This window comes from Artemia sp. Qi Xiang Cuo, chromosome 14 (genome assembly GCF_049724085.1).
Source record: "Artemia sp. Qi Xiang Cuo chromosome 14, ASM4972408v1, whole genome shotgun sequence".
NCBI classification, from domain to species: domain Eukaryota; kingdom Metazoa; phylum Arthropoda; class Branchiopoda; order Anostraca; family Artemiidae; genus Artemia; species Artemia sp. Qi Xiang Cuo.
This window is the reverse complement of record NC_142807.1, coordinates 62,285,165-62,301,344: the sequence shown is the minus strand read 5'-3', so window position 1 is coordinate 62,301,344 and position 16,180 is coordinate 62,285,165.

The following is a 16,180-nucleotide window of genomic DNA, read 5'->3' as shown; positions in this document are numbered from 1 at the left end:
GCATATTTTTCCCATAATTTAAAAAATTGTTGGTGCATGTATAAGTGGTACCAACCCATTCTCTTTCTATTGTTATCAATTTTATCATGCAGCACTAAGAGACCAAGCTTGGCTTATGAAGGAGAACTATAGACATAAAAATAATAATCAGTGTAACCCCTCTCCAGAATTGTATACTCTCTATACTCAAATTTACAAAATAAAATGTTTCTTTTAATTTTTATATATTTTGTCTTTTTAAAAAAAATATAAAATGTAGATTTTATTTTAATAAATTTAAGATACAACTCACCATTCAATTTCAAAAGACACAACGGTCCTCTTGTAGAAAGCGGTAAGCACTCGAATATTGCATTGAAGATTAGATAGAATAACACACAGAACTAACACGAGATTCTGTATACAGAAAGGTATTACCCCGGGTTTCCCACCCAAGGACCTACCTGTAAAGATTATTGTTTTTATCACAAATTTTTGTGGGGATTTGGGGGGGTAACGGATGGGCGTGGGGGGGGGGCCAGGTCCCACTGTTAACGTTAGACTATTAAAAAGGGCTCAAGCTCTTTGAATTCCAAAAAAATGAGCCTTTTTTTAAGTTCCTACGACGGCGCCTTCCATAAAAACCTTATATACTCCCAGGGCATAATTTACAACCCTTGCCCTGAGGGGTTGGGGTATTGTCCTCCTCAAAAACATATTTTCTGTCTTACAATCAACTAAGCTGAATAAAATGTCTGTCTCCACATTGTGATTCGATGTCGTTTGAGGACTAATGGGTGTGAGGGGTGCTCGTTGTCCTCCGATCACTGTCGAATACAAAAAAGGGCACTAGCCCATAGAATTTCCAATTGAATGAGCCTTTTTGAAAGTTTTTATGACACCTACTTCTATAAAAACCTTATATGCTCCCAGGGCATAACTTAAAACCATGCCCTATGGGTTGTGGGGAATGTCCTCCACAAAAATAGATTTTCTATCTGGAAATCAGCTTGGTTGAACAAAATGGCGCTCCACCCCGGGGGCGGGGCGGGGTTAGAGGGACTTCTTGGAGTGGGGGGGGGGAGGCTATAGGTCTGCAAAACAAATTTTCAGCTTAAAAATTAAAAGATACCATCTAATTTCCAATATACACAGACATTTTAGATTTTAAAATTACAAAAAATTAGATAGAACGAGCCGCGTTCTGGAAAAAAAAAAAGCAAATTGTGGTCAGAGTCTTGTTGTATGGAGGGCTAGTTGACCTCCAATCACGTTTGACTAATAAAAAGGGCACTAGCCACTCCAAGTTCCAATCGAATGAGCCCTTTTTGAAGTTTTTATGATAACCTCCTTCGATACGAAGTGCCCGGGTATAGAGAAAAAATAAAAAAAAAAAGACATTATGCCCATATCGTTCTTTACTTAGGTTATGAGGATGTGACTGTTTGATAAGACACTTGCCCTTTGAATTTCCAATCGAATGAGTTTCTATGACATTTTTTAAAGTTTCTGCGACAACGTCTTCTATAAAAAACCTTATAAGCCTATATGGCAGAAAGTACAACCCTTGCCCTAAGGGCGTGCCTGATGCGGGACCTTTCGCAAAAAAATAGCGTATATTTAGAAATCAACTACGCTGAACAAAATGGCAAATTCTCAAAATTTTGATCGAAAGTGTTTCGGGAAATGATGGGCGTGGAAGGGGTGACTCTCAAAACTGAACTAGAACTTTCCATTTCAAATCAAATGAACCCTCTTTGAAGATTTTACGAACATCACTTCCATAAGAACAATATATATATATATGCCCTTTTTAGTTGCCCTTTTTATGCTAGTGCCCTTTTTAATAGTCGTAAGTGACTAGAGGGTGAATTGGAAAGTGATTAGACATTTGTAACTTGAATAAATCAAATAATATTAACATGTTGATTACCCAATATCAGTATATGCATATTAAATTTACAATATAAATTCTTTTGTATTTTGTCAGTAAAGTGCACATTTCGTTTCGGACTTTTTTTGTTTAGTGCAGTTCTTTATTTTTCTTAGAAAAAGTTGTTTTGTATAACAGATTTTTTGAATTTATTTATTTTAGTTTTATATTTATATATTCTCTTCAGGGAAAAAGAAAATAATTGTTTAAATCTTTTCGTTTTTTATAACTTTATAGTTTGTACTGCTTTTCATACACAGCGCTGTCTTAGAAACTTCAAAAAGGTCTCATTCAATTGGACAGTGATATGGCTACTGACCTGTTTAATAGTCGTAAGTCATTGGGAGGCGCAGAACGCCCACCATTTCATTAAACAAATACACTCAAAATTTTGAGATAGCAATTTTTTTCAACGTAGTTGAAAGTTCTGGCACTTAGGTCTGTGAGGAGTACAACCCCCCCCAAAGCCCTCAGGGCCATGGTTGTAATTTATGCCCTGGGGACAAACAAGGTATTCTTAGACAGCGCTGTCGTAAAGACTTCAAACACGGCTCACACAAATGGAAATTGAAATGGCTCGAGTCCTTTTTAATAGGAGAAATCAATTGAAGGGCACTCAACGCCCACCATGTTCCAACAACGCCAACCTACCATTTTTTTGATTGCTATTTTTTTCAAATTATTTTAATTGTGGGTTAAGTGGTTATTTTATGTTGAAACCTCTCCCCCCCCCCAACCGCCTCACGGCCCAGGGTGTAATTTAGGCACTAGGGGCAGCTGCGTTTCTGATATAAAGTTGTGTATTAGAAGATGCAATCAGGGATTATTTTAGCTGAATTGTAGAGGGATATGCAATATTTGAATAGTCAAAAGAGATTTTTGAGAACAGCCCTCCACGCTCATGCCCACCCGGTCCCCGAACATCGGGACCCCCCTTCGAGAGATCGACCGTGTGTTCATCATAGTTGACGGTGTGGATCTTAGGTGTTTTCCAGTGTGGTCGTACAAACTTCAAAAGAGACTCATTCAATTGTGAATTGAGAGGGATAGTGCCCTTATTCATGGTCAAACGCACTCTGAGGTCAAATGCCCCCCCTCCCCACGCCCATAGTTTCCCCAAACACTTCCGATCAATAACTGACTGTGGTCATTTTGGTGAACGGAGTTGAGAGGGTTCAGTCATTGAGATTTTAATTTCGACAACTTCGCACAGCCCTCCGGCCTAAGGTTGCTTGTTACACCCTGGATGCACATACAGTCTTATAGAATGTGTTGTTACAAAAACTTCAAAAAGGGTTCTTTTGATTCGATATTGAGAGTGATAATGCCCTTTATAATAGTTGAAATCGATCGGATGGAGAATCCCCCACGCCCATCATTTCTCCAAATAGTCCCGATTAACATTTTGATATTGCGATTTTGTTTAACGTACTTAACAGGTCTGAAAATTATATATTCTAGAATGACAACACTCCCCCCATAACCCTCATTGCCGGGGTTGCAATTACGGCACGTTAGTCATGCAAGTATCCTATGGAAAGTGTCTTCGTCTATGCTTCAAAAATGGTTTATTCTATTGGACACTGTGAGGAATATTGCCCTTTTTATTTTTTTATTTATTAAAAAAATTTTTATAAAAAACATGAAAATATACAGATAATACTAAAAACAAAAAACTTCATATATTGCTATCCATATCAACATAGTTCCTTACGTATGTTAGCCGTTTCGGCCGGTGGGGAGGGTGTCGTCATCCTCCAAGACATAATTTCTAGAATTGTAAACGACATTGAACAAAATTACTATTTAAATATTTTGTTTGGATGTGTTTGTGGAAATAGTAAGCTTAAAAGGGGTGTTATTTGACATTTAATAACTTTTGACTATTAAAAGGGTGCTAACCCTTTCATCTTTTAATCAAATGAAAAATATTTTAAGTTTATAAGAAAAAGCATTATATAAAAACCTTATACATCCTATTGGCATAGCTTACAATCCGTGCCCTGAGGTTTCATCCTCAAAGATATAATTTCCGGACCTTTTAACTACATTTAACAAAATAGCTATCTCAAAATTTTGATTAAATGTGTTTGGGAAAATCATGGGCTTCTGAGGGGTGTTGATTAGCCTCCAATCACTTTTTACTATTAAAAGGGGCACAAGCCCTTCCAATTTCCAATCAACTGAGTTGTTTTCGAGGTTTCAACGACAATTCGTTCGATAAGACGTGCACTGGTCCAAAAGATAAAACCAAAAGAAATTAATACATGACAACATCGTTCTCTACCGCGGAAGCACTTTCACACAGTCTTGGATTCTGGAATAATTCTGAATTTATCCAAGTAACATATTTGTTTAATTTTAACTTTTCTCCGTTTTCGCTTAAAGAAAAATGTCCTAATAAAGACTTGAGGAAGGAACCGGCTATCTACTTTTTAACCCCGTGGTACATTCCCTCCCCCCCATCAGGTAGTGGAAGAACTTGTGCAAAGGCGGTTCTAGGATAGATACAGCTGGGCTGCTACAAATTCTGTGAATTACTAATTAAGAATTAGTACATCCGCAGGCTCATCACTGTAAGATGGCCAATCCTTCTGCTCCTTAACCAGTTACGTAAAAAACAGCTATTTCTGGCTCTGAACTTTGATTTGTTTTATACCGCTATTAAAAATACAATTTTTATCAGTTTCATTAGTTTATAAAGGCTAATAAAACTAATAAAGGGCAAAACTCCTTGTTTCCTTGTTTTTTGCCTTTGAACCAACTTTAAAGAAGAAACTGACAATGGAGCAACAGGACGAAGGCATTGAAAAAGGCTTTGATTCAAATTTAAGTCTCCTTTTAGTACCACAATAACAGAAAGTGAAGACAATTTTAACAGTGAAAGAAGCTCTGTTTTGCACCCATTAATAACAAACATGATCCAAGTAATGTTCTGACCTCAGCCTTGGCTCAGGTTTGTGGTGGCCAATGTCAACAGGGAGGATTGATTTTCCGTTAGACCAACAGGGAAAAATTCAGATAAGAATTTTCAGACATCGTAAAACCCAGTGAGGCTTGTAATTTTCAAAAGTTTTTCAGCACCCTTTTCCCCACAAGTGATGGAGGGGACGGTCGCCCCGTGTGCAGAAATATTTAAAGGCAAAAATCCAAAATAAATAGTCTAATATGTATAATCATTTTGTAGTTTTTGAAATTTTTCTGTATTGAAATATAAAAGAGATTGTATTTGGCAGTAAGTTACTTACTGTTATACTTATATAATAGTACTTAATATTTACTGTAATCATAATCAAATTAAAAAGGGCCAGAACCGCAACTGCTTTCCCCTGAAGGAGAGCCCATAATTTATTGATCATCTGGAGGTGTAGCCCCTCATGTAACCCTTAAAAATCCCGGAGGTACGCCCTTGCCACCCAGCCAACTTTTGCGTCTCTCCTTTTCTACTTCTCTCAATTCTACTGACATTCTCTGAATCATCTTTTTTACTTTTTTTTAACAATAAACTGTCTTTACTCTTCTACTTTTAAATGTTATATTTTTTTAAAAATTACAATCAAACTCTATTTGTAATCTATTTTAACTGTTTTTAAAAAAAAAATTTCAATGAAAACTCTTATCCTAAATATTTAAACTTTTAACTATCTTTTAAACTTTCACATTCATAGTAAAATTTTGTCTTTCTTCTTCCTCCATCTTATCACGCTACTATTCTGTTTTTTATTATTAAAACCCAGTTTTTTTTTAATTAAAAAAGCTTCTTTTATATTCAGAAGAATGTGAAGTTCATCCAAAGGTCTATCGTTCACCATCATGTCATCAACAAAAATCAACAGTGATAGAGTCGGATTTTCCAATGAAACCGCTAGGGTTAATTCCTTTATAAACTGATCAATCATCCGATTAATACACAGTGTAGAAATTATTTATCCATTTAAAAGTATGTTTATATTCCAAATAAAGTGTCTTTACCAGACCACACTGCTTTTCTGTGATGAACAAGTAAAAGTTCAAACAAGGATAAACATAGCTAATATAAGGTATTACGCCGAGAATGTGTCGTATATATGGGGAATTGCGATCATTTAAGTATACAACTGCAAATTCAACATTTATTGTGCAATTGAAAAACAAAAAAAATTTCATTTTATATTTATGCAAGACTAATGAAGAAAATTTAAATTTGAAGAATTTGAATGAACCCTGCTTTTTAACTGTCTCAGAAACATCGAGCGAATGACCCAAAAGGTAATTTTTTTAAACCGGACCCAGATGGGTGTGGGGTAGTGTTCGCCCCAACTACATATTTTTTATCAGTACCTCAACGACACTGACCACCTTGGATGTCTCAAAAATTGGGTGGGGAGGGGGGGGGGGAATTTATGGGCGTGGGGGGGAGGCAGTTGCCCCCGATCACTGAAGCCTTATAAAAAGAGCGCCCGCTCATTTAATATACAATATACTTAGTATTATTTGAAGTTTCTACGACAGCACCTTCTATAAAAACCTTATAAGACCCCAGGCCATAACCTCAAACCAGTGCCCTGATTTTTTGGGAGACTGTCCTACTCAAAAACATAATTTCTATCTGTAAACCAACTAAGCTAAACAAAATAGTTATCTCAAAGTTTGGATTGGATGTGTGTGGGGGATTCATGGGTGTGGGGGATCATCATAGTTCTATACAATTCTTATCAACCCTGATCTGCCCAAATCCTTACTCTCCAGTGAACTGACCAGGTCCATATGATTTTCATTTGGACAATTCCGTAAAGACCAATCTGTAGCCCATAATAACTATAGATATGGGTTTTTGCAGTGGCTAACAAACTATTTCCGGGTTGCAGCATTAGTTAGAAACTTAGTATGAGACGATCAGATTCCTCACGATTGAAAATTGTTCAACTGGCTCATCAATTGAAAATTGGTCAGATCAGACGACTGAACTCACCTATAATAATTAGAATAAATATTCTAGTAAAATAAGCAGCCTTTGATTTTTCCAGGTTGTAAACAAATTAGCTTTACAGTACTGAATATGAAGCATTGAACATTTAGAGACAAAATATTTAGGCTAAAATTCCTGGAGGATCATTTAGGCTGGTAAACATTTAGGCTTGTATTTCTGGATGTCAAATAAGTCCGACAGTGCTATCTTTCTCGGAAGATCATGGAGGAGATAACTTATCAAAATGGACGTCTTATTGTCTTTTTTGCTTATTTTGAATATTTATTAATGATTGCATGAGACGCTGTTCAATTTTTATTATAAAAAAACAATAGTTCTAAAGTCAACAGGTAAAGAAATATAAAGTGGAGAACTTGTATGAACCATTTCTGCATGAATACACGTTTTTACTCAATGTCCATCAATGGCTATTATTCTATAATTTAATAGAAATGTCTTTATATATTATTTTCTACTTGCAGTGTTTTGGAATCACTTATGTTTTTTTTCTAATTATCACTTTCTACATTGTCTGAATAATGCTTTTAATGGGTGCTTTCGCGATTGTTACTGTACAGTGACTCGAACTACGATCTTCCTTTTCAGGAGGAGAGCTCACTAGCCGCTGCGCTACAGCAACTGGTAATACTTAAGTAATTATAGGTTTGATGATGCATCTGGACAGTCCTCACGCAGTCACATTTGCAGCTTTTCTAAATCTAGTACAAAAAATCATTTTTTCATTTTGATTGAAGTCATAAATAATTGGATTAGTATCGGTAAAAAATAAATTTTGGTAAAGATGAGTGTCTTTAAAAAGCACAGTTTTATATAGCATATTACAATTGAATTTAATTATCGATAACACAGATATATTTTTTGCCATAAATATGCCAATAGATTTGCCGGATAAAATCAAATTCATTTCATTTAATTCCATTATTTTATTTTATTTTAATTAGTCACCTACGACTTGATTATAAACAGTAAGTATTAAAGAATGTAATAACATAGCCATATCGTTTGGACTAATTATCGTGGTTAAGGGGATTCCTGTTCGTTTTGAGTTCGGACATAGCTCTTTGCGAACTATTCCTTTTTAATTTCCTCAGAAAACTGTAGAGATCATCAAAGAACAATGCAGTTTTCGCAGAGGCGAGATCTGAAATAATTTAGATGTAGTAAATAATGGAAACCAATAGTAATAAATAACAAATACAATAAATAACAAATAAAACAACAAATAACATCAATAAATAAGAATAAAATCGAAATAATAAACAACAGATACAATGATAAACAATTGTAGAGGTATTATTTTACATTTAGTTAAGAATGAAAAAACAAAAAACCCAAACAAGCCAGAATTAGAAACGCTTTTTTATTCACAATGATCGATGCGAATACAATTGATTGAAAAAGGACAAAATAAAGAAAAGCTAAGAGTAGCAAGGTCTTCTAGAAGGTGGGAGGTGACTAAGATTATTCGGGAGGTGGTGTGGGTACTAGGTTTTGACACCCTCTCCGTAGAGGAAATTATGTTTCTGACGTTTATGCGAGTATCCGTTTAATAACAACCAAATGTTCCCCAGGGAATAACTTTTACCACTTGCCCCTGAGGGGCCGTGTCGACACCTGTGTTTTTTTTAACTTACTTTTTAAAAATTTTTATCTTATGGGCGATCTCAAAATTTTTAGCGGAGGCATGTGGTAAAAAAGAGGCGTGGGGGGGGGGCGGGTTGCCCGCCAAACTATTTTTAATCTCAAAAAAAGAACTATAACTTTACAAAAAAAATAAACCACATTTAATTTTTTGAAATCTTAACTTACGTAATAGCAATATATTTGCTCTTTTTAGGGATTTTTTGCGTCGAGGGTAATTTTTAATCGTATGAATTCCTGCCCGCGCACGTAGCCCCCCTCTTACACCCCGGAACCTAAAATATAGATACAAAAAAAAGTAATGTAGCTCGTTTGTTAAACGTAGTTAAATGTGTCAGCCCTTAGGTGTTTTAAGCTGACAACCACCCCCCCCCTCTCATAGCCCTCATGACGAGGGATATAAGTTAGGCCCTGGGGGCAAATAAGATTTTCATTGAAAGGGTTGTCGCAAAAACTTCAAAAAGAGCTCATTCGATTGGAAATTGAAATCACAAGCGCCCTTTTTAATAGTCGAAAGTGATTAGAGGGCAACTAACCCCCCTCTCACACCCACCATTTATCCAAACACATCCAATCAAAATTTTGAGATAGCAATTTTGTTGAACGTAGTTGAAAGTTCTTGAAGTTAGGTCTTTGAGGATGATAGCCTCCTCAGATTCCTCAGGACAAGGGTTATAAACTATGCCCTGGGGGCATATTATATTTTTATTAATATGTTTGTTGTAGAATCTTGAAAAAGGGCCTATTTGATTGGAAATAGAAAGGTCTAATGGCGAGTTTGATATTATAAATTTATTTGATGGCCCAGCACCCCCCTCTAACTTGCCCTATTTACCCCAAAACAAAACAACAAAAATTATATATATCCCGGTTGTTAAAAGTTGTTGAAAATTTTGGAACTTAGGTCTTCAAGGATGACAACCCCTTCCCCCCCCACAGACCTCCAGGCCAGGGTTTTAAGTTATGCCATAGGGAAAAACAAGATTTTCATTGAAAGTGCTGTCGTAGAAAATTCAAAAAGAGCTCATTCGATTGGAAATTAAAATGACTAGTGCCCTTTTTAATAATCCAAAGTAATTGAATGACAACCAATGCCCACAATTTCCCCAAACATAACCAATCAAAATTTTGAGATAGCTATTTTTTTTTATGTAGTTGATAGTTCTGGACATTAGGTATGTGAGGATTCACTCCTCCCCCACCCCCGATCCCCCTCAGGGCAAGGGTTGTAAGTTATGCCCAAGGGTACTATATGATTTTTATAGAAAGTTGTTTAGGAAAAACTTCAAAAAGGGTTCAATTGATTGGACATTTAAATGGCTAGTGCCCTATTTCATAGTCGAAAGTGAAGGGAGAGCAACCAACCCCCTAGAAGACATAGTAAATAATTAATAAGTGCTTAGGAAAACATAAGACCCATGATCTTCCTGATGAGTGAATAGCTGAATATGGAACTTTACTTGCTGAAAGTAGAAGTTGTCAATTCATTAAATATACACTTTGCAAAAATTTGGCAAGGGAACCGCGTCAACTGCTGGAGACAACCTGACCTGTCATCTGAATAATGAAACTGGAGAGGAATGTCAATCTAATCTACCCCCGCCGCACAATTGTTCTATTTTTCTTTCTACTGTAACCCCAGATGAAGTTTCACTTAACAAGCTTTCTAAAGAACGGATCTTCAGAAGGGATTGACCGGTCTTCTAATAATCTGATTAAGTGCATAGCAACAAATATTGTAATCCAGCTATCCCATGTGTTCAACCTCTGTTTTAAAGCTGTATGATTTTCTTCTTGTTTCAAGTCTTCAATAATTATTTCATTGTGTAAACGAGGAGACTCGAAGTATCTAACAAACTATTGGCCAGTTTCAATCTTTTCTTCACTTGGGAAGCTGCTCACAAGGGGTTTATATAACCGTATAGTCAGCTTTTTAATGAAATTCAAATTTTGCAGTCCGATTCAATTTGGGTTCCGAAAGTCTCACTCTTCTGAGCATTCTATTATAGTAATGACTCAGTTTATTCATGACGCCTTTGACAAAGGGTATATTCCTGCTACAATTTTTATTGAAATAAAAAGGCATTTGATACGATTTCCCATAAAATATTGCATACTAAATTTGATAACTGCGGCATAAGAGCCCCAGTTAGTGACTTAGTAATGTCGTACCTAAAAAAACTGAAATCAGTATGTAGACGGAAGTGATACTTCTTCCTCATCAGTATGTCAATCTCAGTCAGTTGGAGTCCCTCAAAGCTCTTTTTTGGGTCCACTCCTCTTTCTTATCTATGTTCATGATGTGAGTAAAAGCATCGTAGATACCGGCCTTAACACATTATTCGCTGATGACACGGCATGCAATGTCAGCAGCCCTGACTCTAGATCTTTGAAGCTTAGGTTGGAATCAGCATTGAAGAGGGTTATCTTATGGTTTTCGAGAAATAAATTGAATATTAATTGTACTAAGACAAAATTCATCTACTTCTCTCGTACTGGGAAAACAGCACCGGAAATTATGATGGTTAATATTCAAGGCCTGCCTATTGAAATTGAAAGAGTTTATGATCTTAAATATCTCGGGATAATATTGGATTCAAGTTTATCATTTAAAAGCCATGCAATTTATCTTCAAATGAAACTAGCAAGAAATATTGAAATGATGAATCATCTGAAACTTGTTCTGGCGTTTTTTGCCCTGAAATATCTTTATGATTATCTAGCGAATTCATATATAAATTACTGTCCCATTATTTTGTTTGAATACTTTTAAAACTCATTCTCTTCCTTTTCAGAGGCAACAAAATAAAGCTCTGTGTCTACTGAAAAATTGCTCACCTAGCTCAATTTCTTACCCTGGTAAATTATCAACAAAAAGTATGTATCAAATTTTAAGTATCTTTCAACTGGATCTTTTGCCTTCTTTCCATTCTGTTTTTTTATATGATTAAACATGTTCAAGGTCTTTTGCCTGACTATTTTTATTTGCATAATAATTATTTTCAGGATGATAATCAGGATTTGCATGAACATTGAACCCGTGGCAGTTCTGTAGTCCGTCAGACTTCAATAAAATCTGAAAGGTCCCATTTTTCACTAAGGCAGAGTATTATATATATTTGTAATAAATTTCATAGTTTTGTAGATTTGAATAAATCGTTGGTTAATAATAAAATTAGATTAATATATCACTTAATCAGTAATTATTAATTTGACTTATTTTCAGGGATGGATGCTCCTTACTTCACTTTATTTATTTGGTTGTTTCGATTTTATTCAGATTTTGTTTGGCGTTACAATACGGAGAGCTGAAAAGCAATATTTTTATTCCAGTATCTGGAAATAGTATTATTTATTTATTGTTGAGTGAATGCAAAGCCAGAAACGGGCTATTCTAATTTCGGGTCACAAATTTGATAGTTTTGTCAAATCATTTTATATTGATTATTAAAGAACTTGAACTTGATGATAGTTGGGTAAGGGACGAGGATTAAAACGAAAATAACGATGATTAGGATGAAGAAGAAAATAATGAGGACGAGGATGACAGTGAAAATCATAGTGATGAAGCCAATGATCATGATGAAGATGACAGCGACTAAATAAACTCCTCAATTATACAAAATGTTTATCATACTTTTCAAAAAGTCAAGTCACAAATCTCATCACAAAGCAACTTTGTTATTTTTTTTCTGTTATTAAAATGTTTACAGCTGTAATAGCAATAAAGCTTACGTCTAATGGTGTAATTTGCACTTCCAATACCATGTTCGATCTATAGTTCGGCTATAGTTCGATCTCTAAGTTAAATAAATCTTTTTTTTTTTAATTACAAAATATTTTTAACCCCGGCAATTTTCTTTAAAATGAGCCATTGATCAATTCTCTACGATATTCCAGTGCCAAGCTATCTGTGGAAAAAAAAAAAAAGGAAAAAGATACCACTTCGGCAAAATGATGTATTAGCTGCATCTTGTCGAGATTTTCAAGCCTATGCAGTGCACTTACTTTTCAAGTAATGGGACAGAAAGTTTCCTATGTAAGGGTTGTGAACAAGACAGTTCTGATGGTCTAATTTTTTTGATCTGACTTTATTTGTAGAAGTTATGGATTATTGTGTTTCTTGAGAATGGATATGATTGTCTCCCACCAGGTTGTTAGCTACTCTTGCAACCCGGATTACGATTAACTATACTGATACTTTATATAATCACTTACTGTTGGATGTAGTTCTTTCTTTAATATAAAAACAGGAAAAAGCCAACGGCTTTTTCTTAATTGGAATAGTAAGAAACGACCTGCCTACATCATACGATTATGACGTCATTGATTAATGTTTAACATGAAATATGCACTTTTCGTAAAAAAATAGATTCTATTTAAAAAATGGTTTGATTTCAATACAAAAGGTTTTTAACCCCATTAATTTTCTTTAAAATGAGCCATTGAACAACTCTCTAGGATGTTCCAGTGCCAAGCTGTGGGAGAAAAAAAGAAAAAAAAGATGCCGTTTTGGCAGAATGCTGTAGTAGGCGTCCCTTTTCTTGAATTTCAAGCCAAAATATTTCCCTTGCTGTTCAAGCCAATGAACAGAAAGTTTCCTATATAGGGGTTTCGGACAAGATGGTTCTAATGGTGTACTTTTTGTTTTGATCAGGCTCTTGTTTTAGGAGCTATGGGTTTTTATATTTCTTGACATTGGACGTGATCGTCTCTTACTAGGTTCCTAGCTACTGCTGCAACCCGGATAAAATAAAAATTAATTTTTTCAATTGTTATATAATGTCACTCATTACGTCAAACGATCAGAAATTATCATAAGTTGGGTGCAAAACCCCTATGCCTTCCCAAGGCCAGAACAAAATTTGCACTTTACTGAAAAAATATAAATGTTTTAACTTTTATAACTTTAATAAATCAAATAATATTAACATTTTGATTAGAAAATATCAGCATTTTTATATTAAACTGACAATGCACATTCATTTGTATCCTTTCAGTAAAGTGCAAATTTTGTTCTGGACTTGGGAAGGCATAGGGGTTTTGCGCCCAACTTATATTAATATCTGCTCGTTTGGAGTTTTACTCGGTTATTTATTGTAATTTCTGTTCGTTTTGGGTTTTATTTATTTATCGGTGCTGATTTGTGGTAGTTTCACGCTTGGTAGATTATTTTATTTTATTTTTGCTCTTTTTTTGTTTAATGGAGTTCTTTACTTTTCTTTGAAAAACTTATTTTGTAGAAAAACTTTTTTTAATTAATTTCTGTTCGTTTTATATTGACATAGTCTTTTCAGGGAAAAAGAAAATAATACTTTAAATCTTTTCGTTTTTTAAGACTTTATAGTTTGGCCTGCTATTTGTATGCTGGAGAAAAATTTTCTGAAATTTTTAACAACATACGCCCTTTTAAAAATCTGGAAACAAATGGTACTGTTGAATTTAGTTTCATACCTCCTCTAGTTGACATGAAATGGAAAAATGGATACCATTCGCAAAAAAATCTGTTTACTTTCTTTGATAGCTTGGATTTACTTGTGCTATTTTGATTTGGTTAAATTTTAAGAGCAGAAGTAGCCCCAAAAGTTTGAACATAATACCCTCAGTCGTTCTTGGTATACTGCTGAGATGCCTTATTTGTAATTAGTATTATGACAGTGTGTTTTTATTTAATCTTAAGGCAACATTTAGTTTTTATACATAATAGGCAAATGGGAGGGTGGGAGTGGAAGGGGGACTAGTTGGCCTCCAATCACTTTCAACTATTAAAAAGGGACTCAACCCTTCCTTTTTTCAATCGAATGAGCCCTTTTCGAAGTTCCAACTACAACTCCTTCGATACAAACTGCCCTGGTCTAAACAACAACAACAACAAAATAATACATTATAACTACATCGATCTTTACTATAAAAATGTCAAGCCTTCCAATCACTTTCGACTATTAAAAAAGGCACTAGGCCTTTCGATTTTCAATCGAATGAGCATTTTTGAAGTTTCTACGACAACACTTTCAGTAAAAACTTTATATGCCTCCAGGGCATAACTAACGACCCCTGCCCTGAGGGCTGTGGCGGAAGGGGATGTCATCCTTAAAGACGTAATTTCTACAACTTTCAACTACGTTTAATAAAATAGTTAGCTAAAAATTTTGATTGGATGTATTTGGGGAAAAGGTGGGCGCGAGAGGGGGGGGGGGTAGTTGCCCTCAAATCACTTCCGAATATTAAACAAGGTACTAGCCCTTTGAACTTCAAATCAAATGATCCCTTTTTCAAGTTTCTACGAAAAAGATTTCAATAAAAACCTTATATGTCCATAGTGCATAGCTTATAATTATTGAGCTGCGGGTGGTGGGGGAGTGTCTGGAGAAAAGGTGGGCACGAGAGGGGGGTTAGTTGCCCTCAAATCACTTTCGACTCTTAAAAAGGGTCCTAGCCCTTTGAATTTCAAATCGAATGAGCCCTTTTTCAAGTTTCTAAGACAAAGATTTCAGTAAAAACCTTATCTCTATGTTTATCTATTTGTATTTTCTGTATGTGTATCGTTTCTATGTGTGTGTCGTCTCTGTGTGTTTGTCGTCTCTGTGCGTATGTCGTCTCTGCGTGTTTGTTGTCTATGTGTGTGTGTCGTCTCTGTGTGTTTGTCGTCTGTGTAAGTCTCGTCTCTGTGTGTTTGTCGTCTCTATGTGTGAGTCGTCTCTCTGTGTGTGTCGTCTCTATGTTTGTGTCGTCTCTGTGTATGTGTCGTCTCTGGTTTACGCTAGGTTAGGTTATGGGGGCTAGTTGCCCTCAAATCACTTTCGACTATTAGAAAGGGTACTAGCCCTTTGAATTTCAAATTGAATGAGCCTTTTTCCAAGTTTCTACGACAAAGTTTTCAACAAAACCTTATATTCTCCCAGTGCATAACTTATAATCCTTGCCCTGAGGGTTATGGGGAAGTGTCCTCCTCAAAAATGTATTTTCTATCTGGAAATCAAATACGCTGAACAAAGTGGCTATCTCAAAATTTTATTGCATGTGTTTGCAGGAAGGATGGGTTGGGGGGGGGGGAGGGGTAGGCTAGTTGCCCTCCAATCACTTTCGACTATTAAAAAGGGCACTAGCCCTCTGAATTTCCAATCGAATGAGCTTTTTCTGAAGTTTATACGACAACGCCTTCTACAAAAACCTTATATGCCCCCAAGGCATGACTTAAAACCCTTGCCCTGAGGGTTTTGGGGGAGTGTCCTCCTCAAAAATATATTTTTTTTATCTGGAAATCAACTAAGCTGAACAAAATGGCTATTGGAATTGGGGGGCTAGTTGCACTCCAATTACTTTCAACTATTAAAAAGGGCACTATCCCTTTAATGTCCAATCGAATGAGTATGTTTTGAAGTTTTTACGACAACGACTTCTATAAAACCTTATATGCCCCCAAGGCATAACTTAAAACCCTTGCCCTGAGGGTTGTGGGGGAGTATCCTCCTCAAAAATATATTTTCTATCTGGAAATCAACTACGCTGAAAAAAATGGCTATATCAAAATTTTGATTGGATGTGTTTGGGGGAATGATGGGCATGGGGGCTAGTTGCCCTCCAATCATTTTCGATTATTAAAAAGGGCTCTAGCCCTTTAATTTCCAATAGAATGTGCTTGTTTTGAAGTTTCTACG